This window comes from Vanessa cardui, chromosome 19 (genome assembly GCF_905220365.1).
Source record: "Vanessa cardui chromosome 19, ilVanCard2.1, whole genome shotgun sequence".
Classification (NCBI taxonomy): domain Eukaryota; kingdom Metazoa; phylum Arthropoda; class Insecta; order Lepidoptera; family Nymphalidae; genus Vanessa; species Vanessa cardui.
Genome location: NC_061141.1, coordinates 9,821,402 through 9,848,132, shown reverse-complemented (window position 1 = coordinate 9,848,132; position 26,731 = coordinate 9,821,402). Strand labels below are relative to the sequence as shown.

General features: G+C 32.4%; 1 protein-coding gene across 8 annotated transcripts in view; it reads right to left on the bottom strand.

The window, feature by feature from the left end:
• The window catches only part of LOC124537946 (brain tumor protein), a 469,342-nt gene that overhangs the window by 318,698 nt on the left and 123,913 nt on the right, over window positions 1–26,731 (bottom strand). For 4 of the 8 annotated variants that reach the window (XR_006966944.1, XM_047114923.1, XM_047114937.1 and 1 more), the window contains exon 1: window positions 10,357–10,642. The exons of the other annotated variants lie outside the window; for them this stretch is intronic. The gene's annotated coding sequence lies outside the window, so the exon portion shown is untranslated. Of the gene's footprint in view, window positions 1–10,356; window positions 10,643–26,731 lie in introns of those variants that run through there. 8 annotated transcript variants of the gene reach the window in all.

Sequence of the window (26,731 nt, the reverse complement as noted above, 5' to 3'; positions counted from 1 at the left end):
GCTCGGACCTACAAGATTGCTTTTCGAGTGCCATTACCCCCTGCTCACCGAAATGTGAGGGTTTTATTAACCTCCGTTTTATTTTTACCTTTACAGCGATGTAGCGCTTCATGTCATGTTATGTCTATCGTGAAAAATTATATTCTTTATTTTAATCGCTTTATATTGTATAAACAGACACGTTCAGTTCTCAGTATATTACTTTTAAGTATTTTCGTTTCGTTTTAATCATCTTAAGACGTTTTGTATTTCATACTTAGCATTGTGTATGCTTGATTAAATTAAAGAAATAATGAGTTCATCATAATGGAAGCTACAGGTATGAATATTTAATGTAATTGACGACCTCCGTGGTCGAGTGGTGTGTACACCGGTTTTCATGGGTACGCCACTCTGAGGTCCCGGGTTCGATTCCCGGCCGAGTCGATGTAGATTACCATTAGTTTTCTATGTTGACTTGGGTCTGGGTGTTTGTGGTACCGTCGTTACTTCTGATTTCCATAACACAAGTGCTTCAGCTACTTACATTGGGATTAGAGTAATGTATGTGATGTTGTCTCATATTTATTTATTATTTATAATTAGGAATATATTGCTATTTATAAATATATGCAACCGTCTGTACGTTTAAATCTTTAACTTATATCTTTGCGCAACAGATTTTGATGCAATTTTTATTTAAAAAAATGAGGTTCAAGACAAAAGTTTGAATATATACATGCATATCCAACCAATAATATCAAGTTTCGTTATTGGAAGGAACCAAGAACTTTTATATATTTACGTTAGTTATTTCATTTAAAAGTTACGTATTTGTTACTTGGATTGGATTTGTTAGTCAACAAAAAATATTCTAGAATGTTACAATAAATGTAGATTAAAAATAATTCTAGCCCGACTATATAAAACCTTTTTTGAATACAATGACATCGACAAATGCAAGACAAACTGAACGGCTTAAATTATTTTCCCGCTCATTTCTCTCTAGCTTTTAGAATTCGTTAATTTTGTGAACGTTTCCGTAAATTCGAAATTTCCTTATAAGTCTACTCCAATTACGAACGCTAACGATCCCTTAGAACTCTGAAATAAAAGGGACGCTTCTTAAACAAGTATTATTTTAATATTATTAATATAAAATTAGACACTAAATTCCTATGAATGGAGGTCATTTGTATTTCAATATACTATTCAATTATTTGTATACAATTAAAACGTTGAATTATTTTGGATTGTTATTTGAACTTTATTAAATTATAAGTCATTTACTTTACGATAAAAATGGATTTTGTTGTAAATTATTTCTAACTTAGAATTTGTATTCGTCCAAGCACTATGTTTCCTATTATTTCATGATTATAATATGACAGTGTGTTTAAAAAAAGTCAAAAGGTCATTGAACTTTTTCGAACACATTTATAGTACAGTCAGAAAACTTTTGTCAGTTTTCAAATCCATTCCTTTATCAAGTCTTAAACTCTTAGTACCTTTTGAATCTAAACATCAAATGATTGCGACGCAATATGTCATTCTCAATCGGTAAAGCAGATCGCTCATACTGAGCACACGAAAATAGATCTTAAGGTGACGAACCTTTTTTTACCTTTTCAACCGACTTCCAAAAGGAGGAGGTTATCAATCCGTCTGTATTTTTTTTTTTTTTATGTTTGTTACCTCATAACTTTTCACTGGGTGGACCGATATTGATAATTTTTTTTTGTTTGAAAGGTAGTGCTTCCCGTGGGGTCCCATTTTTTTTATTTTTTTTTCCGATGATGGTATCCATGTGACATAAGTCTTAAATTTGTTTTATGTATATGCGCGACAAATAGGTGAATAACTGAAAATCACGTCAACCAATTTTGATAATTCTTTTTTTATTATAAAATATATACTTCAAGGGTAATTTGGTGAAAGTTTGGTAAGGTTCTGAGCACAGGATCCATGACAAAGTAACGGAACGGAAGGGAACGGAACAATTCTGAGGAGCACGTTAGCGATACTCGGTCGAATCTTTTATTTATAGGTTATTTGGATATTTGAGTCACCTTCCGTAATGTGGTTATGTTTATGTAATTATCATAGTCGAATATTATAATCAACTAGCTACCCACCCCGGCTTCGCACGGGTGCAATACTGATACTAAATATACTACAGAATTTGTTTATATACGACATCACATCGCAAACTTCTAAAATTATCAGTGTTTCTTTACTATATTGTTCATGTTTTATATACACAAACCTTCCCCTTGAATCACACTATCTTTTAAAAAAAACCGCATCAAAATCCGTTGCGTAGATTTAAATATATAGGGACAGAGAAAGCGACTTTGTTTTATACTATGTAGTGATGGAACTCCTATACGGCTCGCAGTTAGGGTGCGATATGGGGCAGAATTTCTTATTATCTTTAATCAAATTTTGTGTATGTGATGTGATGTCATATGATGTACGAAATATAGTTGGTCTTTTTCAAAGTTTTTTTGCTGAGTTCGACAGCTCTTTCGAGGGATCCTTGTAGTTTACGCCGCGTGACGTATTAAATCCGCATTTTCGAAAGTCTATTTTTGCTTTATTCGCAAGTTTCCTTTGAAATTGTCCTCGAAGTAGTTTCTGACTCATATAAACGGAACGCTTAATCTATCCATATTAAAAAAAATTAGTTAGTCAACATCAGCTTCACTTAAAATCAAAAAATAAATAAAATTTTAACAAAAAGAAAAACCGACTTCAAACAAAACACTATTTTAAAACAAATGAATATGCACGAAAAAGTAATAAAAATAATTGCGTATTCAACATATTTTTTAGAGTCTTCCTAAGTTAAATGAAATGAAAAATATTAGACTACTTAAAAGTCGATTAACGATTATATCATGTAGTTATAATTATTGTTATATTTGGAGTCGGTGTCAGCCAATAAAATCCTACAGTATATCTATCAAAAATCAATACGAGAATACTTTAACAAATATGTTTTTTACAAATTACCTTTTACACAATAATATACTGGATCAATCAAGGGGCTCGTATCGCTTCTTTCTTTTGATTCTTGGGGCAAGGGCACCGTGGCTGACACCGGCTCCAAATATACCAATAACTATAACTACATGATATAATCGTTAATCGACTTTTAAGTAGTCTAATATTTTTCATTTCATTTAATTTAGGAAGACTCTAAAAAATATGTTGAATACGCAATTATTTTTATTACTTTTTCGTGCATATTCATTTGTTTAAAAATAGTGTTTTGTTCTGTACGTTCGAAATCCTGTACGTTAAAAATGTAACAGGTGTAAAACTACCAGTGTGCAGTCAGCTTTATCGGCGTCATTCCCTTTGATGTCAACTTAAATGATTTAATTGATGGCGCGTCGTTTTCGCCCGATTGTTTCAAACGATACCAATAACTGAAAACTTTGAATTATTTCATTTCAACGTGATTTTAAATTGGCTCTTTGTCATTGACTCTTGGTGTACAATACTTCGTTATTGAACTGAACCTTTTATTTGACGCTCACAGCGTATTCATTATTATTTTTAATATACACAACTTGTGTTCTTTATAAACAATAATTATAAATAATAAAACATATGGGGTATATTAAGTTTCATACAAATGAAACCGAAACAATTTCAAAACCAATGTTATAAGTAATGTATATAAAAAAACTTATTTTGAATCGAATGATAACATATATATTTTTGTTTAACTATTCTGTACTATATTGTACTGTATACTGTATATAATCGAGATCACTGTACAGAATACTGTAAGAATGATGTTGTGTTACTTCCTTCATCACCAAGCATTAGATGAATTATAAAGACAAATTAAGCACACGAAAATTCATTAGTGCTTGCATGGGTTTGAACCCGCAATCATCGATTAAGATGCGTTCTAACCATTGAGCCATCTCGGCTACTACAACTGTACTTGATACCCAAAATCTCGAAATTTGTCCTATATGCTAAAAAGTCAGTTGAGACTAAAACCAATCACATTAACAGAAGGTTAATACAAAATAATACAATACAAAAAAAAGTTCAGTAATCGTACCGTGAAAGCGAGACACTTCTGCGTCAGATTTCACGTTAACTTTACATATAGAACCTTCGCACTCTAATTCGACCTTGAAAGTTTACAGTCGTCGCGTTCAAAGCTACCGTTCAATAATTAAACAACTGTTTTCACTTTTGTGTAACTTCAGTTCACAACGACCAACCCCGTATGCTATGTATTTTATTCTGCTTTATTGAATTGTACAAATATATATTTTTAATTGTATAGATTTGTTCGAACTATATGTAGAGGGCAAATATGTCCCCTTATGACAAGTGATCACTTATGACAAAATAAGTACACGAGCGTTGTAAATATTAAACAATCATCATCAACTTACATCACTAATGCACCAATTGGTGATATTACAGCCACACTGGCTCACTTACCCTTCGAAGTAGAACACAACAATTCTAGTATTGTTGTTCAAAGGTATCATAATAATAAATAATAAACCCAGATAAATATATAAAGCTGTATCATTAAGTAATATAAGCCTGAGCTGTTAATTGAATAATTATAAATAAATTAAAAATGAAGAATGGTGTAAACCATAAGTATTAATATCAAATCAAATCAAAATAAACTTTATTCAAGTTGGCTATTACAAGCACTTTTGAATCGTCCTTTTACAATGAAGTGAAGCTATCACCGGTTCGGAAAGTAGATTCTACCGAGAAGAACCTGCAAGAAACTAAGTAGTTATTCTTTTTCAACATTTCAATTCAAAAATACAAATATCGACTGACTATAACTTATTCTGCCATGCCCAATGATCTGCAGAGCATTATATTATAGAATACAATAGTCTAGGTCACATCGTCGGAAAAAGTTTAGGCAGACGAATAACGACTTTATGTGAGAGATAAGATAGCGTTAATACAGTTAAATTCTAGATTTTAGTCTAATATAGAAAAAGCCTGCAAATTATTATTTCAGGGTCTCTCCCTTTGATGAGAAGGTAAGGAGAAGCTGCTCGAATGTGTGTGCTCCAATTAGATACCTGATTTCTTTACGATGTATGTTATTACTGCCGAGAACGAAAAAATAAGCACATGAAAATTTAGACGTGCTTGCCTGCTTTGAATTATAAACAAAGATTAAGCACATATATATAGTGGTTTTTGCCTGGGTTTGAACTCGCAATCATCGGTTAAAATTTACGCGTTCTAATCACTGGGCTATTTCGGCTCTTGATATAGGTTTAGTATCAGTAGACACTAAACTAAACCTAATATTTATTAATTGCCTGACCTGGTTCTTGTATCTAGAACCTCGTGATTGCGAGGCTTAGAAATATCCTCTAGACCAATGAGGAAATCAATCATCACATCGCCTGATGATGACTTTATTCAAATGTTCTAAATCGTTTTTCCAAATATTGGTCTTTTTTTTTAAAGGAATAGGTTAGCGGCCGTGCATATGGGCCACCTGATGGTAAGTGGTCACCATCACCCATAGACAATAACGTAAGTATAATAAAATATCCAACCTTGGGAACTCCGATGCTATGTCCCTTGTGCCTGTAGTTACACTGGCTCACTCACCCTTCAAACCGGAACAACAATACTGCGTACAACAGTACAGATATTCTACCGCTAAACAACAGTTTAGCGTTAGAATATCTGATGAGTGGATGGTACCTACCCAGGCCGGCTTGCACAAAGCCCTACCATAAAGTAAATCATCGATTATTAAAGATGAAAAAAAAAATCATGTAACAGTAGAAATTTTATCACATAGATTTTCTTCAATAGATAAAACTTTTAATTAAGATTTCGATGAATATTTTTAAATTAAACCATCAATTTGCAGTCTGAGATCGCTTCCAGACTCGTTAAGTTTTAAAAACTTATTAACTTCAGTATGATTTTTAATTAAAAGCTAATTTTTCGACGCAGCGCTAAATGCATATGGAATTTAATTCAATGATTAAATGAAAAAGGATCGTTCGGGAATTTCTCTTTGTGCTTAGATTTTATTTTTTTATCGTGGAGAACAAATACACATTTGTGGTACGATAGAACATTTTTGATTTGATTTGTATATTTTTTAACATAATCATTGTTATGGATTATATCGCTTAAAGCAAAGAAAACAAAAAGGAAATTATGCCAAAACATAATATGTCTAAAATTACAATTTTATAAATGACTGACTTTCGAAAAGCAGAAACCAATTTCTTACATAGTATTTGGTGTAGAGTTATTCTATTTGACTATCTAGATGGCCTTAAGGATGTTTGGCTACTCGCAATATATTACAAGAAAAGAAATTTTGTAAGTAATTTTATCGCATGAATACATGGATAACATATTAACGTTTACCGAAAAAATTAAGACGTAGCACATAAAATATTTATAAATAGAAAAATGTTCAGATATAACTTAAAAGTACATTACGTAATGTTCGTACATATAAACGATTATGTATGTGTGAGTGTAAGAAATCGCACGTACACATAGATAACTATATTTCTAAGATCTTTCTTAGACCTCATTATCTACAATTCTTTTGTAAGCAGTTTCACAACTCGCTGCATCATAGAAGCCAACATGGTCTTCCAAGTAGCCCCAATTACACTTCTTTTGATGTGGAGTGCCTGAAACTCTAAGTAGTTTCGGTCAGTGGATATCTTTAATTAAACGCTCGACAGCATTTCACGTTAACTCTTTGAACGATTTGAGAAACCTGATTATTAAGGAATGGATAAAGTTGGGGGTTTTCACAAAAATCCCTTTGTTATACTCCAGCGGATATGACCGCATGGTCGTTGGGTAAAATCTTGGCATGTTGGTTCCAACTTTGGAGATTTATTTATATCTATATACATAGTAAAATTCACTAATATCCAAGAATTGGGATCCAAGTCACACAATGATAATGAGAAAAGAGTAGTTTGACTACTATAGAAATAGGTAATTTTTTTTGCTAGAGATAGATTTAAGAAGCGAATACTTATCTAATAATATAAAAACAAAATTTCATTTAAATATTTAAAATGCAATAACAGAGCAAACTTAGGTCATACTGAAATATTTCATACAATATGATGAAATATATTATACAAAAATTCTTTCCACAAATGATGTGATCATACGATCATGATAGTGAAGCATGAAAAGCAAATAGATACAAGCGAATACAAATTAGTGTTAGTGTGTGTAGTAATTAATAATTGGTTCATCTATAATTAATAGTAAAGTAAAGTAATAGCCTGTAATTGTCCCACTGCTGGGATAAGGCCTCCTCTTCCATTAAGGAGAGGGTTTTGGAATATATTCCACCACGCTGTTCCAATGCGGGTTGGTTGAATGCACATGTGTCGGAATTTCGATGAAATTAGATACATGCAGGTTTCCACACGATGTTTTCCTTCACCGCCGAGCACGAGATGAATTATAAACACAAATTAAGCACATATATATGTATAGTGGTGCTTGCCTGGGTTTGAACCCGCAACCATCGGTTAAGATGCACGCGTTCTAACCAGTGGGCCATCTCAGCTCTCATAATTAATAAAGTACTTTTAAATGTGTTAAAAAAGTGATGTGTAATTTCACACTACCCGAATTGCTTTTAAATCTGTACCTGATTTTGATGCTTCCCTATAATATTATGCTCTCTTTCGAATTGTCAAACTCCCTTGGGATATTCGAATAATTTAAATAATATATACGTTTAATAAATGAAAAGATATTCTCGACGAATCAGAGGATCTGAAATAAACATTAATTCTCGGGGGGGAATTTTGATTAAGGTTGAATTTTATTAGGCAATTAAAATTCATCATTTTATCTTCAACCTCACCTTTTTTTCAGTTCGTTAAAAGGCGACTGTGTTTCACTAGTTACTTTTGTGATTTCGTTCTCTTTTTAAATTTAGAATGCAAATTTTTCGAATATTAATGAAATTAATCAGTCAAAGCTTTGACCGTTAAATATTCGAAACTCGAATTTCAGTCACCTCTAGACTTTCTGTACTCTATGTCCACAATCAAGGCGCGAATATTTTGTGTTATCGGTTTGGTCGTAACTAATTATGTCATTAATCAAATATTATGTACATTTTTTCTTACGACAATATCTACGGGCAGCGGTGATCCACTTAGATGCTTCTACGTGACCATATGTCATTATAAATGTAGCGCGACTACGTCTTGAAATGAAATAAATGGTAATTTAAATATTTATATTGATTAACAAAGCATATATATGTCTATATGATTCACACTCATGTTAATTAACTACTACAAAATTTATAATATTGACTACTTTTTTTCTTAAATATAAGAACAGCTCGCAGTACGAACTATTTATTTTTAATTTAAAAGTGGGAACTATTTTTATATAAACCTATACAGTTAAGAGAGGAACTGCGGCTAAATATGTAATTTAAAGAAACAAATAATATTAAACTATGCTCTATTTATAAATGCTAAATGAATAATTAGTAATGAATTTTAATCTGAAAGCGTCAGATATCCAGTCCTTTACAAAAGTCCACGTGTTTAGTACTGATACCTTTATTTAAAGAATTGATTGCACTGCAGAAATATGACGCTAATTTATCTCAGTTAATATAAATTGTATAAGATTTGTAAAATAGATTAAATTAATCATAAGATCCCGGTATCTATGTATGTATAAAGTTCCTGAATAGATTTCAATTATAAGATAAAATTGAAATTGTAGAATTCAAAGATAGGATTTCCAAGGGGTTTATCCGTTTCAAAACAAGGGGTCAGGGGGGCTTTAAATCGCTATTATAATTAATTCACGGCGGCCTCCGTCTCGTAATGGAATGAGCTATAACTCCTGACTGCTTGTTGCCTTTTAATTTATTTCAGAACCTTGGCTACTGTTGCGTTTCAATTTCAAATTGTGATTATTTTTATAGTTCACATTATTGGGTAGAAAATTTGAAAGACAGGGACAGTGATATCATTTTATGGCGCGTGTGAGTGAAATGGATTATCTTCTATTAGTGCTTGATGTAATTATAATTCGTGATTGTTGTCTCGTCTACAGCGTGAGCTTCATCATCCCATTGGTTCACGAGTTTAAATTTGGAATCAATAAAAGTCAGAATAATTAAATCAAGTTCCAGAATTTTCTTTCATATACCCCTTTCCTTTATACTGATTAATATATATTTTTAATAATAAATATTAGGCAACATCACATACATTACTCTGATCTCAACATAAGTAGCTAAAGCATTTGTGTACTGGGAAATCAGAAGTTACGACAGTACCACAACACCCAGACCTAACACAAGATATAACTAATGAACTTTTTCTACATCGACTTGGTCGGGAATCGAACCAGGGACGTAGTGGCATACCGTAATCCTCTATGGAGGTTGTCGATATTGATAGAGCAGTTTTAATAAGTTGGTAGGAACGTTACGTTTGATCTGGTGCTTCGTACTACTAAGGTTGTGCTGATCTATGAATCCTTGCTTAATTTGAATATAACAAAAATATATTATTGTGGCCTAAGTTACTCCCTATTTTATCAGTTATCTGCCAGTGAAAATCCCGTCAAAATCGGTCCAGCCCTTCCAGAGATTAGCCGGAACAAACAGTCAGACACGTATATGTACATATGGGAAAAAGGGCTATTTTAATATTACAAACAGACACTCCAATTTTTTTATATGTATAGATCGTTTCTCATCTTAAAAGTTTCAAAATATTGTAAACTCAAATTTTAAAATCCATAAATAATTTACATACTAATACGAGGATCTTGGATTATGTCATTCGTAATTCTAGTCGTCCATTAACATAATATGTTGTTTATAAAAACATATTTAAACATTTGGTGTTTGGTCGTTATAAATCTAATTGATCGCGAAATATTGGAAAGACATACGTAAAGACAAAGATACCACACGTACTTTGTCTGTTAAAATGCATGTTTTTTGTGATATTTGTTTGCCTTGGTTAATTTGGTATGTGCATTTTAAATGAAAAAAATTGGGGTAGCATTATTTGTAAATATTTCTAAAGACTTCAGCTGTACAGCAATTTGCATACGCCGCAGAAAAATTCGCAAAGATTGCAGTAAAGTTTGTTTTGCATGCATAATTACCACCCATGCGGTATTGCATATATATAGAAAATTGCAAAATGTCGTGATCGACCCCAATCATTGGCCTCTTTCGAACTCGTTGAACGGAAATTACGATTTTGGCGATTATATATATACTCAATAAAAAAAAACGTTGTATAATACAATCATAATACTTCTTTATATATGTTAAAAGTTAATTAATTACTTTACCTTTGTTATGTAAGCAAGAAAAATCCTAAACACAGCTGTTATGTTCTTATTTACGTAATAAAACACCAAGAAGTTTTTATGCGATCGATGCCGATTAAAACTTCACCTCACACAGGACAAATTGTCACTAAAAATAGTGGCTGGTCACAAATCACTGCGAAATATGTCAGAAAAAAAAAGTAAAACACGAAAATTCGAATTTCGAAACCGCTGATGGCGGCAATCCTGTCATCGAACGCAGTGTAGCGTGCACGCGTCAGGCGGGCCGAACGTTCGCTCGCACTGAATAGACTCGAACGATAACCGGCCGATTAAGTGTAGTGACGTGCAAGTGACGTTGTCGATGTCGATAATGTTATGTAATTTGATTGGTCTACTGTGAAATATTGGAATATTCATGAGAATTTTTCGCAATACACACTATATTTAAATAATTTACGCTACAAATATTACATTTGATGATCGTTGTATCTGTTGCGATAAAAATACTGTATAAAATATATGTTGAGTTTAACGCCCCAAAAATTAAAAATTTTTCGAAAGGAAATCTTTAAATGGACGAAATTCTACATATTAGTTTTTAGAATTAGTTTTTTTAAGTTATTTGATGATAATTTTGAACATGATAAAAAATACTAAGATATTAAATTGTAATAATAAAATAACCTTAAAATATTTTTACTACTAGCAATGCTAAGAGTCTTAAAATAAACAAATTATGACATCATTTATAAATTTGGCTGTATTTGGAATTACAAAGACAATTTACAAAAAAAAAATATCGATATATTTTTAAATAATCACATTACTTTCAATTTCGCCAAACATCTCGTCAGCTGTGCGCACACTATCTTACTATCACTTTGTGTCAATGACACGAAATCTATTCAATTGACAAGATCGTGTTTACTTAATGATAACGACAAGTTGAATGACCTAGACCAAATTGTTTATAATATTTGATAACATTTTAATTTTAGAATCATTTTAATATTGAACGGTTATTTTAAGTGATAACATTCTTTATATAAATATTCTTACTATATTTTAATTATTATTTATAGATAAAAACTTCTGAATATATATGATGCTTAATCGAATTCATTGAATTTATTCGAGTACATATTATAATCTGATATTGTTTTAATTTTCTGATTTGATTAATTATATATTCTACCTCAAAGCAATAAGCCTGTAAATTTCCCACTGCTGGGCTAAGGCCTCCTCTCCCTTTGAGGAGAAGGTTAGGAACATATTCCACCACGCTGTACCAATGCGGGTTGGTGGAATATACATGTGCAAATTTCTATAAAATTTGTCACAAGCAGGTTTCCTCACGATGTTTTCCTTCACCGCTGAGCACGAAATGAATTATAAAGACAAATTAAGCACATGAATCAGCGGTGCTTGCCTGGGTTTGAACCCGTAATCATCAGTTAAGATGCACGCGTTTTAACCACTGGGCCATCTCGGCTCTAAAGCAGCATTGTTTAGTATTACTGTGTTCCATTTTGAAGGGTGTGTGAGTGTAACTACAGGCACGAGGGACATAACATCTTAGCTTTGGTGATCCGAAGTGCTACTAACTTGGATGCTAAGATACTTGACATCAGTAAGGTATGTTTAATATTTCCTACATCATTAATATAGTAGCTCATTTGCCAATCGATGTCATAAAAAGTCTATTTAATGCAGATATTTTCTTGTAATAACGATACACTAACAAGCAGTGATGTAATCTAAGCTTGCATTGATAGTCGATGGAGTTTAGAGGTCAGATGGCAATGTAAAAACGAATTGCCTGTCACTCGCAGACGTGCTAGACTTAGACTTATGATGCGAGCTGGAAAATATACTGTATTGGAATAAGCTTAGCTGGATATAAATTCATATCAAATAGTTCTAGATATTATGAAATTTTGGTACTTGATTACAATGTGAAAACAGAAGCACCTGATGAGCAGTAAATATCTGGATCTTGAATTAATTAATATATAGATATCGATGAAAAAAGATTCCCTTTGTGTTTTGTAGACTTATGTAAGAATAGAGAATCTGAAGACAAACTACCAATCTTTATGTTACCTATAGTAATAGATGAAAGAATAGAATTTGGTGGTGTCCACTCACCCTCTGATGACTATTATACTACACTATTATTGGCCGATGAATATAGCTGTCTTATTTCTTCTTATGTAAGTTTCCTTAAGAAGAAGAAGAACAGAAAATAGCGTCAACGAATATAAGAAAAATAAAGATAAAATAAGATAATACTCCTGAGCCTTACTCAGACTCAAGTGAAAAATATAATTTACTTGGTGGTAGGACTTTGTGCAAGCCCGCCTGGGTAGGTACCAACCACTTATCAGATATTTAACCGCTAAACAACAGTACGCAATATTGTTGTGTTCCGGTTTGAAGGGTGAGTGAGCTAGTGTAACTACAGGCACAAGGGACATAGCATCTTAGTTCCCAATGTTGGTGGTGCATTGACGATGTCAGGAATAGTTAATATTTATTACAGCGTCATTGTCTATGGGTGATTGTGACCACTCAATAACAGGTGGCCCTAATGACAAAAAAACCAGAACTGTCCTTTTAAATCTTCTCGGGTCATTGGATTGTTAAAGAAATAATATAATTTAAAAATGCAATAACATTTAGCTTTTCACTTGCCCTATTTCATAAAAAAACCTCTCTCGCAACGAATGATGACCTTAATGTAACTTCTCAATACTTTCCAATACCATTTCCATTCATCATAAAAACGCGATTTTCGTATCGAATCAACATAGACATCAAGAATAAACAAAAATAATTATCATGGAATAATCCTTCCTATGCGTTTACTTTACGAACTCGTTTTGCGTAAACACTGCAGAGTGTACACGGTGAATTGGAAGAGAAGACAAAATTCAACCTTATGGATTTAAAATACGGTCTGTATTAGAATGAAAGCCTTCATCAGGTGACATATATCAAATGAATATGTCCAGCTATCAATCACGGCTGGAAGGCACGTAACATAGATCCAAGTTTTGCGTAACTATTATATTATTTATTAGTCCAATTGCATTGTTATGTAGTAAAATTTAATCGTCAAACTAAATTTTCTAAACTCGTTTAGGATTAAGATGAGTTTCGATTCAATTAGAAATAACAATGAAATAGAATCTTATTTATGTTTTCATTTTGCTAAGACTTCTCGTTTGTTGGAAATTCTATTTTAGTTTGAGGATTGGGACACTGATTTTAACGTAAGTAACGATATACGCAAGGCGGCAGGCAGAAGCTGGATGCGAGGAGCCGGAGAATGACCACAGTGGCGTGCACTTGGAGAGGCCTATGTCCAGCAATGGACAAAACGGGCTGATGATGTGATGTGATGTGATATTAACTTATATTAAGTAAGTAACACAGTAAATCACGACCAACCATGGGAACTAAGATATTTTGTCCCTTGTGCCTGTAACACTGACTCATTCAACCTTCTATCCGAAACATCAAAACAAAATAATGCTTCTTGGTGCCTTAAATGATGAGTTGGTCTACTCAGCCTGGCTTGCATAAAGGCAAGCCCAGAAGCGGGTAACATCAACCATACGCCAAGTGAAATAGGATGAATTTTATAACAAACGTTGTCATTTTTTGGCAACGTACAAATATATAGTACATCTGATTGTATCTATAATAGATAAGTCATATTATTATCGTGTTTAAAATATATATCTCTAGGCTATTCGGGCTATTGTCCGTCAAGAAGAAATCCTCAATGGCTGGTTTTTTAAATGTGATATTCTTCTAAAATCTACGAAATGATAGGCAAAGTTAGATCATTACATAGTATAAAACAAAGTCGCTTGCCGTCTGTGCCTATGTTTTTTTATATCTTCCTTACGCAACTATATATTATTTATATTCTTACTTATATTAATTAGGCAACGGATTTTGATATGGTTTTTTTTTACTAGATAGAGTAATTTGAGATGAAGGCTTTTGTATATTATATATACAAAAATAGCATACACATACAGCATTATACCCGTGCGAAGCCGGGGCAGGTCGCTAGTTCTTTTATATATCGACTGAAATGATAAGCAAAGTTAGAGTATTCGTCAATACTTGATGCTTAATTTCTTACGTGGAATAAGTGAAATATTATAGTATTTAATTTGAGTTATTTTAGCTTAAAACATGTTGGAATCTAATCCACGCTTAGTAAGATAATCTCATTTGCACATCCTTAATCGAACCTACCAAGTTACCAATAATTTGTAAATGTTAGGAATATATTTAGATTAGTTAATTTAGTACTACGTTGGATTATATGAAATGGAGATTCAATTGAAACATATTAAAAGGTCTTAAAATACAACTCATATTATATAATCTTAAGACTTTTATATTCTTCATATTCAAGATTCAAAAATATAATGTGATCGTCTTATGTTTATTTATTGCACACAGCAGTAAATACTTTGAATGAACCATGATAATAAGTAGGAGTAAAATGTGAAAAGACAGTACTGATAAGAATCAACAAAATTTAGTTCTTTCCGATACTTTCTCACCTTCAGTACCACGCCCCCTCCACCCTCCTCCCTGTTTAGATGCAAAAACTCTGATTTATATTCTGTTTGAGATTATTTCCAATTTCCAGTAAAGCTGACATCGTTTATCTGATATTACTTTAACGAATTAACGACTAAGAAATTAAATGAAGTTACAAATTAGACGATGCAAATGCCATTAGTTTCACTAACCAACGTTTGGCAAATGTTTGGCGATAACCGAACACGTTAACAGCTTTTGCTCAATCGAAGTGATTAACTTTCAAATGGTTCGAAAAGTAATTTAAACCTTTGGTAGTTAACGTTGCTTATTTGATATATTTCGACGAGGAAATTAAATGTTTGGTATGCATTTAGTTTGTAATTGAGAATCAAATATTTTTATTAGCCGAAAGTAGATCTAGTTAATTGTTACAAATCATCTTGTGAATAATTGTTTTGTACCGTAATTATTCTGATGAGTTTTATAAGCCAGTTCAACTCATATCTGTAGCTCTTATCTAAGTAGGTAACAACTGTTTTCATCATCATCAACAGGCTTTTTTCGTTCACTCCTGGACATAGGCCTCTCCAATAGCACGCCACTGTGATCGATCTTCGGCTACTCGCATCCAGCTCCTGCCAGCCGCCTTGCGTAAATCGTCAACATCGTCCTCCATGTACAACACACGCAGGCCACAACTGTTTTACCAAAATTTTAATTTCAATCAGTAAAATTGCTTAAATATGGCCACGTTTATATGTCACAGGCAAGCTTAATTAGTCACATAATAAAACGCCTAGACTCTTTAATAAAACTATCAACATAATTATTTGTATTTATAATTAATATAATTTATATTTACTCGAGAGTCCCTATTCTATGAATTGAAGACGTATTAGTTAATTCTCTAGGCTGTTAATTAAAAGGCTTTTAAATTAATCAATTAACCAGTTGGCTACGACGTACGACATAATTATACAATTCATTATTAATAAAATAAACCCATAACAATCCATATCATAATTTAAGTGTATATTTACTTTATTTTTCAATTTTAAATAGATAGGTATCTAATAGGTGATAATTACCTAAATAGATAGGTTTTACTAAGTGTGCGTTCAATCATACAAATTCCCTAGTTTTATATGTAAATCTATATATTATTTTATTGGGTAATCAGAACTTTTAATTAATGTTTTTATGAGGTTTTAATTAACTAGTGTTTGTTCAGTGGTAGAAATTCGTTCTATCGAATAATTATTATTGGAAATATGAGGAAGCATAATTAAATGGAATTACATGCTTTGATTATTTTTTAGTTTTTTTTTTTATAGATTGTAAAATGTCAAGTATGAAAATGATTGCAAACAATAGAGGTCATCTATCTGAAGTATCTCTGTGTGTCTGTTTGTCAGTTACGCTTTGACAGCCAAATTAGCCAATGTAGATAGGCTCCTGTTTAATACCCTCCAGGAGGGTAAATTTGCAGAAGAGGGATTGCATGCAAGTTCTTGCAGGATAATTTTCATGAATTGATTGTTACGCGGACGATGCTCCAGATTCAGATTGTTAATGATATATTTTCTTACAGTACAGTAATAGCCTGAAAACTGCCACTGCTGGGCTAAGGCCTCTTCTCCCTTTAAGGAGAAAGTTTGAAACATATTCCACCACGCTGCTCCAATGCGGGTTGGAAAACACATGTGGCTGAATTTCGTTGAAATTGACATGTAGGTTTCCTCACGATGTTTTCCTTTACCGAGCACGAGATGAATAATAATCACAAATTAAGCACATGATAATTCAGCGGTGCTCGCCTGGGTTTGAATCCGCAATCAACGGTTAAGATGCACGCGTTCTAACTATTGGGTTATCTCGGTTCAAAATGTACAAAACAGTTTTCGCAATTAACGGAATACGAAAGACAATTTAGCGATAGAAAACTATTCTTTATAGCGAAGTAAACTATCTGTCATCGCGCCTAAAAGCTAAAAGCCTAGGTCTAACAATGGACGGACTCGACGAAGGCATTGTCGAGTTAATGCTCGACGAAAATTACCTTTGAAACTTTCCAATAAATGACCTTTCTATTCATGCCACGGTAAAATTTTAACTTGTATTTACTTTACTATTTATCATATTGTTTTTAATAGATAAATATATACTATATTTTATATTGTAGGTATCTTTAGTTAGTGAATGGGTATCGAATAGATGCGTCTTCTGTAGTAAAAAATAATGTTCTATTAAGTAAGAGTCTGTTACAAATATGTTTAGACTCAGTGATTAAAATGACTGATTGTGTTACCGCTTACCGTTATTGCTGCTTCAAATCCAAATCTATTTAGTATAAAATGTATATTGATTGCTTTAGTGAAAAAAAAACATTTCCGGAAGACATTTTAAGCAATAGATTCAATATACTCCTTATTGTACACCAGTAAACATAACGCTTAGTCACACATAAGATGCACAAAAAGCGGCCTACGCTAAAACAACGATTTCTTCCAGGCAACCTTAGGAAAGACACAGAGATAAGTCATTATTTAAATTAATTTATCAATATGTTATCTTATTAAAACGCATACAAGAGCACATCAACAAATAACTCCAACGTAACTATTATGTGAGTATATACGTTTACTATAACGCAATATAACAGCGCTTGCGCAATCTTGTATGGTACCGTTCCCACGAATTGCACTCAGACGCATCAGCGTGTCACAATCAACACGTATTAATCAAATTACAACTTTATACCTTTAAAATAAAACACACTTTCCATCACCCGTAATGAGTACATTTAAGATTTTATTTATTAATTTAGCATGCAATTATGAATCGTATTACAATATATTAGAGTTTATATTTAAATATCGAGATTTTATTGTAGTGTTACTAATTATAAGTTACTAGTTCTGTCATGTAACTTTTACTTATATTGTAAGGACGTAATTTTAAAATACTAATAACATCGTGCAATGTATTTGGAAATATCTATTTCTATTTATATGTATACCCGTAGTAATGTATTATTCAAGTAGTCTACACGTGGTCATACCCGCGTTTTTGAGGGGGTGGTGGGCCTAATATTTATGTTCGCCGAATATTTTTATTCGCCCAATGAATTAATTTATTGGTGATCAAAATCAAAATATAATTGATTCAAGTACACTTTTATAAGATTTTTTGAATCGTCAACTAAATTAAGCGAAGCTAACTTAGGAGTTACTTTTTTTCAACATTTAAAAATATAAAGTCAGGTTAGTTAAATACAATTATATGTATGAAATATATCCTGCTTGGAAGTTAACAAATATTAGCGCTTGGTGACTGTTTAAATGGTTAATTGATGTACTGTGGCGCCACCTGATGGCGAATTATAAGAAATTAGGTATAAGAAAAACAGTGGTTTTCTCACATTTTTTCCATTGCCATCACACGAGATGAGTCATATATTTAAATTAAGCACATTAATTAGTTATTGCACAGGTTTGAACTCCGAATCGTTTGTTAATTATCACGTCTTTGTAACAGCTAGTCCATCAAAGCTCGTAATGAAGAGGTATTCGCCAACGTTTTTCTTATAAATGTATATTCTTAATAATAATGAATAAACAGCAAATTTGCGAATGAAACTTGTCATGTCATGTCATAATTTCCGTAAAATTATAATATCTTATATATTTTTGTCACTGGAAGTGAAACACAAGTAGCATCTGGTGGCGCTGTGTTGAGTATGGGTGAATAGTTATCGGCATGCTTTTTGTTCAGTTGCTGATGAACGTAAACCGCGTCTTCGTCCTAGGATTTCAGAGTCTAGAGACCAAATATTTGTAATGCAGCATTATATCGAAAAGTTATTTTATTCAGTATGATACCTACATACGCCCAAATTTCTGACCAAATATCCCATACTCCTGTAACCGATTCATGTAACACACGCACACATACAAAAATAAAAGAACCGGCCAAGAGCGTGTCGGACACGCACATGATAAGGTTCCGTAGCCATAAGATGGGCCGACCGTTTGACACAAAAAAACATTCGTTGAAGACGAAGAAAAAATATTTATTTTCCAATTTTATTTCATTTCAATCAACCAATTTTTGGATTATCAGTATACATCTCTCCACCAATTTTGGTAGACTAAGGAACCCTAATAACATTTGCGAATACACAAAAGTCTTGAAATAAACTCGATGTAATATCAAGGTAATACAAAAACTCGAAATTGTTAAATTACCTTTCGGTTATTTTTCTCACGTTTCAGCCATAACAAGTTAGTTTTCAAGTTGCGGACAGTGTGACCTTATTACGACAAAAACTGGCCCCTATAAATGATTCAAGAGACGAACCCTTATGAACGATGCCGAACTTTATTTAACTGCATATTTCACTTGTACATTCTCATAACAGTGAAAACTTATTATTTTCGTATAGTTTTATAGTTACCAGTTCCAGCTTAGTAGAGGTAGAATAGAGTTTACGTTCAAGGACAAATATATAAAGAGATTTGTCATTATTGCAGATCACGAATATTCGTGGCCTAATACATATTGGACGACCAAACTTACATCCATTGATATTTCATTCTGCTATATTATAAATATGAGACAACATCACATACATTACTCTGATCCCAATGTAAGTAGCTAAAGCAATTGTGTTATGGATAATCAGAAGTAACGACGGTACCACAAACTCCCAGACCCAAAACAACATAGAAAATTAATGATAATCTTAAAAACAATGACTCGGCCGAGAATCGAACCCGGGACCTCAGAGTGGCGTACCCATGAAAACCGGTATACACGCCACTCGACCACAGAGGTCGTCGAATTATGATATGATATTTGTTGGCTATCGACTAATTGAATTAGCCATTCACTTAATAGCCTAGCCATTTAATCGGTGCCATTCAACATTGGCTAAAAGTCATTTCGCCAATATATCTTCCGTTCTTAGAATAATTTGCTTAAGGTTCAACAACTTCTATTAGTTGAGGTTTTAAACCCAGGACTCTGAAAACGTAATCTTACAAATTAGCAACTTAACCGTGACTTAGTCTGTTTGTAAAGAGTCCTAGATGTCTGAAAATCCACAACAGCGTGATTTTTAAAAAAAAAAACATCTTCTGCCTTAGTCGACTCGACTCGACTCTACTCGGTGGAACCAGCTCCCGCCGGCGGTTTTTCTGGACTGATAGGACTTGGGAACCTTCAAGAAAAGAGGCCACGTATCTTCAAGTCTCCGTATGTTGTAGATGTCCATGGGCGGTCGTAGTCACTTTCCATCAGGTGAGCCTCCTGCTCGTTTGCCACATCTACATTAATATTATAAATGTGAAAATAACTCTATCTGTTTGTCTGTCTGTCGCTCTTTCACGACCAAACCAAAGAACGGAATTTGATAAAATTTCGTATAAATCAAACTTGAAATCCGAGGAAGGACATAGGCTACTTTTTACGAAACAAGTGACAACCAACCCCTAGAACGCTAGCGAAGCCGCGGCCAATAACTAGTATAGTATATATAAAGAAAAGATGATATAAAGTGTGTTAAGAACGCTCTTATTACATATGAATCTTTAGAATTCATTTTAATCATGTCATTCACTTTAATAATAGCAGCCTAGTTTCTTGAGCGCAATTTGTAAAGCCTTAGACGCAATAAGCTGACCGCATAATACATCAAAAGATTGAAAAATAATTGAGTAGGTACATAATTACATATAATATATACTTACACGACAATATTATGAAACTCATTTTAATTCTTTGAACTTCAATAAAATATATTCGTTTTTTGTTTAATTTTATTATTAATGCTGTTTTACTTTTGTTTAGAATTTCATTGACTGAATTTATACCAATAGAATAAATATATGAATACATTATTTAAATAAAATTTGTTTTAATGGGTCCTTGAATCCCACAATTATACAGTTACAAATATACAGTATCATAAAGAATAGTCAGGCGGCGATCGCATCATTTCTAAGATATGATATCAATCACAAACTCACTAATTGTATGCTACCCTTTCGCACACAAAGTAGACCTATTTTTGAAACAGCACTAATTGGTGTTTTGTGTTTTGGTAATCCTATATATGTATGGATGCTATATCCATATATCCCAGCGCTGGGCCAAGGTTATCGCTCCTATTACGGACAAAGTTTGGAACTCATTCCAAATCAGTATTCTACCTTGTCTGTAATACTTTTTCCTGCTCATATTTCTGATTGTATTTATTGATAACATTCCGTCAATAGCAATATAAAGAAACAAAAGAATCCGTTGACCAAATGAGGAGGAAAAAGGTACTGAACTGTTTTTTCTTTACATATTTATTTATATATAGACGTAAAATATGCTTTAGGGAAATATAGATAATAATAGATAAGTTACCAACAAAAGTTCGGCCATATTTACCGAAGTAGAGTATTGTAAGAAATAGAATTGGCTTGGGTCCGAATAGTTTTATGTTTTATGGAATTTCTTCCAAGATTGGTACTTGAGAAGTTTGATATGCTCAGAGTCATTGCTTTTTTACTTTCGAAGAGAATGCGCTCGGTATTTAATATTTTCATCCGTTTTGTCCAGGGTACCCCTTTTACCTCCTCTATATATTGGCCAATGTGTGTGCAAAATTCCAAGATTATCAATTAAGTAGTTAAGACATGAAAGAGTAACAAAAAATTCATTCTTTCATATTTAAAATAGTTTAATAATTTAAGATTTGAATGTATGCTAATTTTAAAATGGACGGTAATTTAAAAAATATATTATTGATTTAATCTTTACGTTTTGTGTACTAATTGGTTTCTTTTAAAATGTAATGAAGAACCAGCTTCAAATATTCGGGAACATTAAATAATAAACAATATTTAATATAATGTAATATTTATATGTCTCCAGTTTGTATTACATTCGTTCCTTATCCTTCGTTTTCTAAATCCGATGTACAATCTTTAATGTCAAATTCAAAAATATTATTTCCACATTAATTATATCAAAACAAAAAGTATTCATTACATTAATTTAATTCTGTGATTGAATATAACTCAATCCCAAAAGTTATACAACCTTTAATAATAATTCATAAATATTTTATTAAAAATATAATAGGCTTACAGTATTACAACAATCTACATGTAACTTAAAACCAGCACTTAAGACAATTCGGTGTATTTTCCAACAATGTCTCCGATTGTCTGCGATGTGCTGATGGAAAGTCCTCCTTCTGATACTCGGCTTGTAAAAGAAATATTTATTCAAGAGTACCTAAAGCGAAGCTATTTCCAGTGCGCTGCAATTTCATTAAGATCCCATTAAACTGCTATTATTACAATTTTCTATGACATTTTGCAGGATTTCCATTTACTTTGCTTTGTAGTCGATTGAACTCATAGTCTTCAAGAATTAAGTTATTGAAATGAAAAATATACTGTTCTCCAGTAGTACTTTTATCAAATGAAATTGAAGTAAATAAAAAATACTACACTTATTTCAAAAGGATGAAATATGTTTTATTCGCGTTCAATAAAATGTTGAGTTTTATTAATAAAACGAAAACATAGTTTGCTTTTTATTTATATTTAAAGTACAAGTACACGCTATTAAATTAAAAAAAAAAGTATTTAATACAATTTCAAAATTATTGACGTCATATTGGGAGGTCTAATCGAATGAAATTTTGGACTTGAGGTGAGTCGTATGATCCTTTAAAATTCATTACCTAAGAGGGTGATGAAAAATTTTCTTTTCATTTTTGATACTTATAAAAATATTAAAATTGGTGTTTAGGTTTATAAGTAAAATACATTTTAATTTGTTTAATAAATTTTCATTATTTTTCAGCAAACAAATTATAGAAAAAGACGTCTTTTAATGTTTCATTTTGCAGTTCTAGAGCAGGTCGATGGATGTATGTAATCATCCATTATAGCCTAATAAGTGTACTACTGACCTTAGTTACCTTTGTTTACTAGTACGACATTAACAGTTTAATTTGACTTAAATAATGTTTCATTTGTGATACTAATTATAATGAATAATTTTCGATACGATAAATTTACCTTTTCGCATCACTAATATTCCGTTTTTAATATTTATGTTTAATTTTATCTGTACCCAAGATGGCGGACGATGTTTTCATTAAACTTTCTTAATTTCCCTTTTACCCCGCCCCCTTTGTTTATCTTCATTACGATGAGCCGTTAACGGGTAACGATTATTTGTATGATAACCGTAAATTATTAAAATTTTATTATGCCTATAATTAATAATCTTATTTCTTTCAAAATTAAAAAGAAGAAAAAACTTCTGTTCTCATAACTTTAAATTTAGTTTTATCAGTGTATTTTTTTCATTTTTAAATATTGAATCTATATATTTTTTTATATTGACAACTAATTTGACATGACAATGACATGACAAGAATGCCTTGATCCATTATTATTAAAAAAAAGATATGTGTCAAACTAAATCGAATAAAGGTGTAAATGTATTTTAATAATAATTATATAATACTTAATGTAATGGAAAGAGATTAGAAACGGCTGTCGACGAGAAGTTCTAAAGAGAAAATAGAACGTCCGAATTCAAATAAAGAACTTCATTACGGCCGTTCTGTGTACCGTGCAATTTACATTAAATAAACAAATTATCGGGACGTTTCGAGAATTCGGGATTCAACAGGTGTTCTTAATTTGAAATCCAAACAAACGGTAACACCGTGTTCGTTTAAATGTCAGCCATTAGCGAAGGTGTACGATAATACGGCCAATTTGAGATTCAACGCATCTGTCATAATCGAGAACGATTATCGCACCAATTTTATTGAACTTAGTGAGGTAATTTACTTGTCTGGATATAATTTGACGATGACTGCTCGATTTAGACAATTGCTTGGATTTAGTTATGATATGGTTTTTGATTTATATTCAGCCTTTTTATTGAGTTCAAATTTCAACAGGTTGTTTTGAATGTACGAAGGCTTCTTATTAAATTATCAACGTTTAGGAATGATCCTTGTACGTATATAATATTGTAGTGTGCGTATGTTAAAACACGTCACAATAAAATACTTCAAAAAATTATACATATGATATTCGTTAACGCTAATACTATAACTGTCACTTTATGTAGTAAGTTATTTACTTTTTGTTTATTTTGACTTTATATGTCAGTTATAACAAGGTCATAATTTTAAATGGGACGGCCTTATACGGCCATTTAAATGTCCCGATTATGCCCCAGCGAATTTATACGCGAGCAAGAAAGAAAATGAAAAAAAAAAAAAACAACAGCAAACGTAGTGTAGGACATCCTCAGGCACGGTGGAGTGACGATATACGCAAGGCGGCAGGCAGGAGCTGGATGCGAGGAGCCGGAGAAAGATCACAGTGGCGTGCACTTGGAGAGGCCTATGTCCAGCAGTGGACAAAAGCGGGCTGATGGTGTGATGTGAACTTATACGTGTACAAGAAAGAAAATGAAAAAAAAAAACAGCGAATTAAAACAGAAATCAATAATAATAAACAGCGATTCTGTCAAGTCACTATATGGTACTAATAGTGTTTAATGTGTCGCGCACACAAGATCAGAAAGATTTTTAAATCTTTAAAAAGTATTTAAGGATTTTAATAATTGTTTAAGTACGCACAATATATTAGTTATTTGTGCTGGAATCCATTGCATATTACTAATTTTCTCCACGGCTTCGATATATGTAAATATATTTTATATCCCTTGTTCCTATAGTTACAGGCTCAATTATCTCAAGGTATTACATTTTACCTGCTGCTTAAAGTTCATACATAACCTATGTCAATATTGTTCTCAGACCATATCGAGGCAAGACCAAAAATTCAAGTAGGCAAGAACACCGTCTTAGACCATTCAAGACCCCTACTAATTCAAGGTGCCCATTGTTTTTCTCTATCCATTTATTAATTAAAAATACGACACAAACTGTACGTTTATTTATTAAAATTTTGGTTCAGCTGTCCAAAACAGCAACTGTTTGGACAGTTGAACTTAACTTCGGAGGCTTTTCAAATTATGATTACATTACCTAATCCGAATTATTGAAAAGCTCTATGATCTTTTGCTGACGAAAGTATTATTTCTGTAGTGTAGCAATATCGTCAGCTAATGCATGCTAAATTATACGTTGAATGGTATATGTTACGTTTCTTTTTCGGTCAAACAACGGCATCTTGTAAAATTCCCACTGCTGGGCTAAGGCCTCCTCTCCCAAGAAGGTTTGTAATATATTCCAACACGCTGTTCCAATGCCGGTTGGTGGAATACACATGTGCAGAATTTCGATGAAACTAGACACATGCAGGTTTCCTCACGATGTTTTTTTTCACCGAGCACAAGATGAATTGTAAACACAAATTATAAACATATGAATATTCAGTGGTGTTCGCCTGGGTTTGAACCCGCAATCATCGGTCAAGATGCACGGATTCTAACCACTGGGCCATCTCGGCTTAAGAGATTTGCTTCTTCGCTCAATGACACCTAAAAAGCCTCAAAGTCTTGCATCATAATCAATTTACTTCGACTATATATAGTATGTAGGTTCAAAGTTTCAAGGAAATAAGTATTTATTTAGCTTAGTCAGTAACTAGCGAAGTATCTTTGATAGCAGACGCGGATACAAGCACCGTGCACCGAAAGTATCCTCGGGGCAATCTCCTAACCTACGTAGTGGATAGGGAGGTGTCTTATTTTTATCGATATCGATAGTTTAATAAAACTAAGTGAAACTGAAATCTCTTCGATTATATTTCTAAACAAGCAGTATTTATGGTTAGATTTTTTTAAATAGGTGATGATTTAATTTATGTAATCGATAAAAATATTAGGTTTGATGTCGCTGTAAGTTATGTTCTCATCATCAAATAAATAGTCTGACAGTTTTTAAAGAGAAAAGAACTAATCGATCCTTATGCGGTCATAGAAATGTTTTTTTTTTTTTGACATACGATATCATAATAATCTTTTCGTTGACCTGATTGAGGATGTAAGGCTATCGATTTTGGCATTTTGTTAAGCGAAATCGTTTGAGGCCATGAATAACTAAGGCCGTCTCCTGCAATGTTCTTTCATCGGGCATGCAACCCATAGTAACAAATATTTTTATCAACAATTTGTATTATTTATATATATACGATATTAAATATATCTGTCAATGTTACTGTCTTTTATGATAATCACTAAAATGCAATCAAAGTTAGTTATCAATAAACTTGAAATTCATATAAGAAGTATTTTTATCAGTTGCAACGAATTATCGATATCGATACTAACATGTGCATATGTGGTATGTCTGGCACATCATTAGCGATAGCTCTTAGTAAGCAAGTTGCAGTGCGCGTGTTTCTTGAAGGCATTACTAAACTCTATCAACTAACTGCGCTTAACATTTTGCAACATTGAGTTACAGCAATAGTTTTCCGTTGCCTACCTATCAAATTACTTTTGATGTACAATTTTATTTCGTCAGATAATACCAATCTTATAAGGCTTATCTACTGATAAATATAATGCAATATTTTTTATGTATTTAAAAATGTATGAATGCAATCGGAGAAGCTTATTATTCATTAAAAAGTTTTCCGTATAGTTAGTCAATACTGCTCATTAAAAGACACTGTCTTTAAAAAAGTTAACTGTGTTTCTTCCTTTTCTAGAGAAGACTTGGAGCTCTTTCCAACATGCTGTTCCGAGGTGCGTTAGTTGATTTTGTTCCAGCCGTGAATGAGATGAATTAAATATAAAAATTACATTAATCTAATTG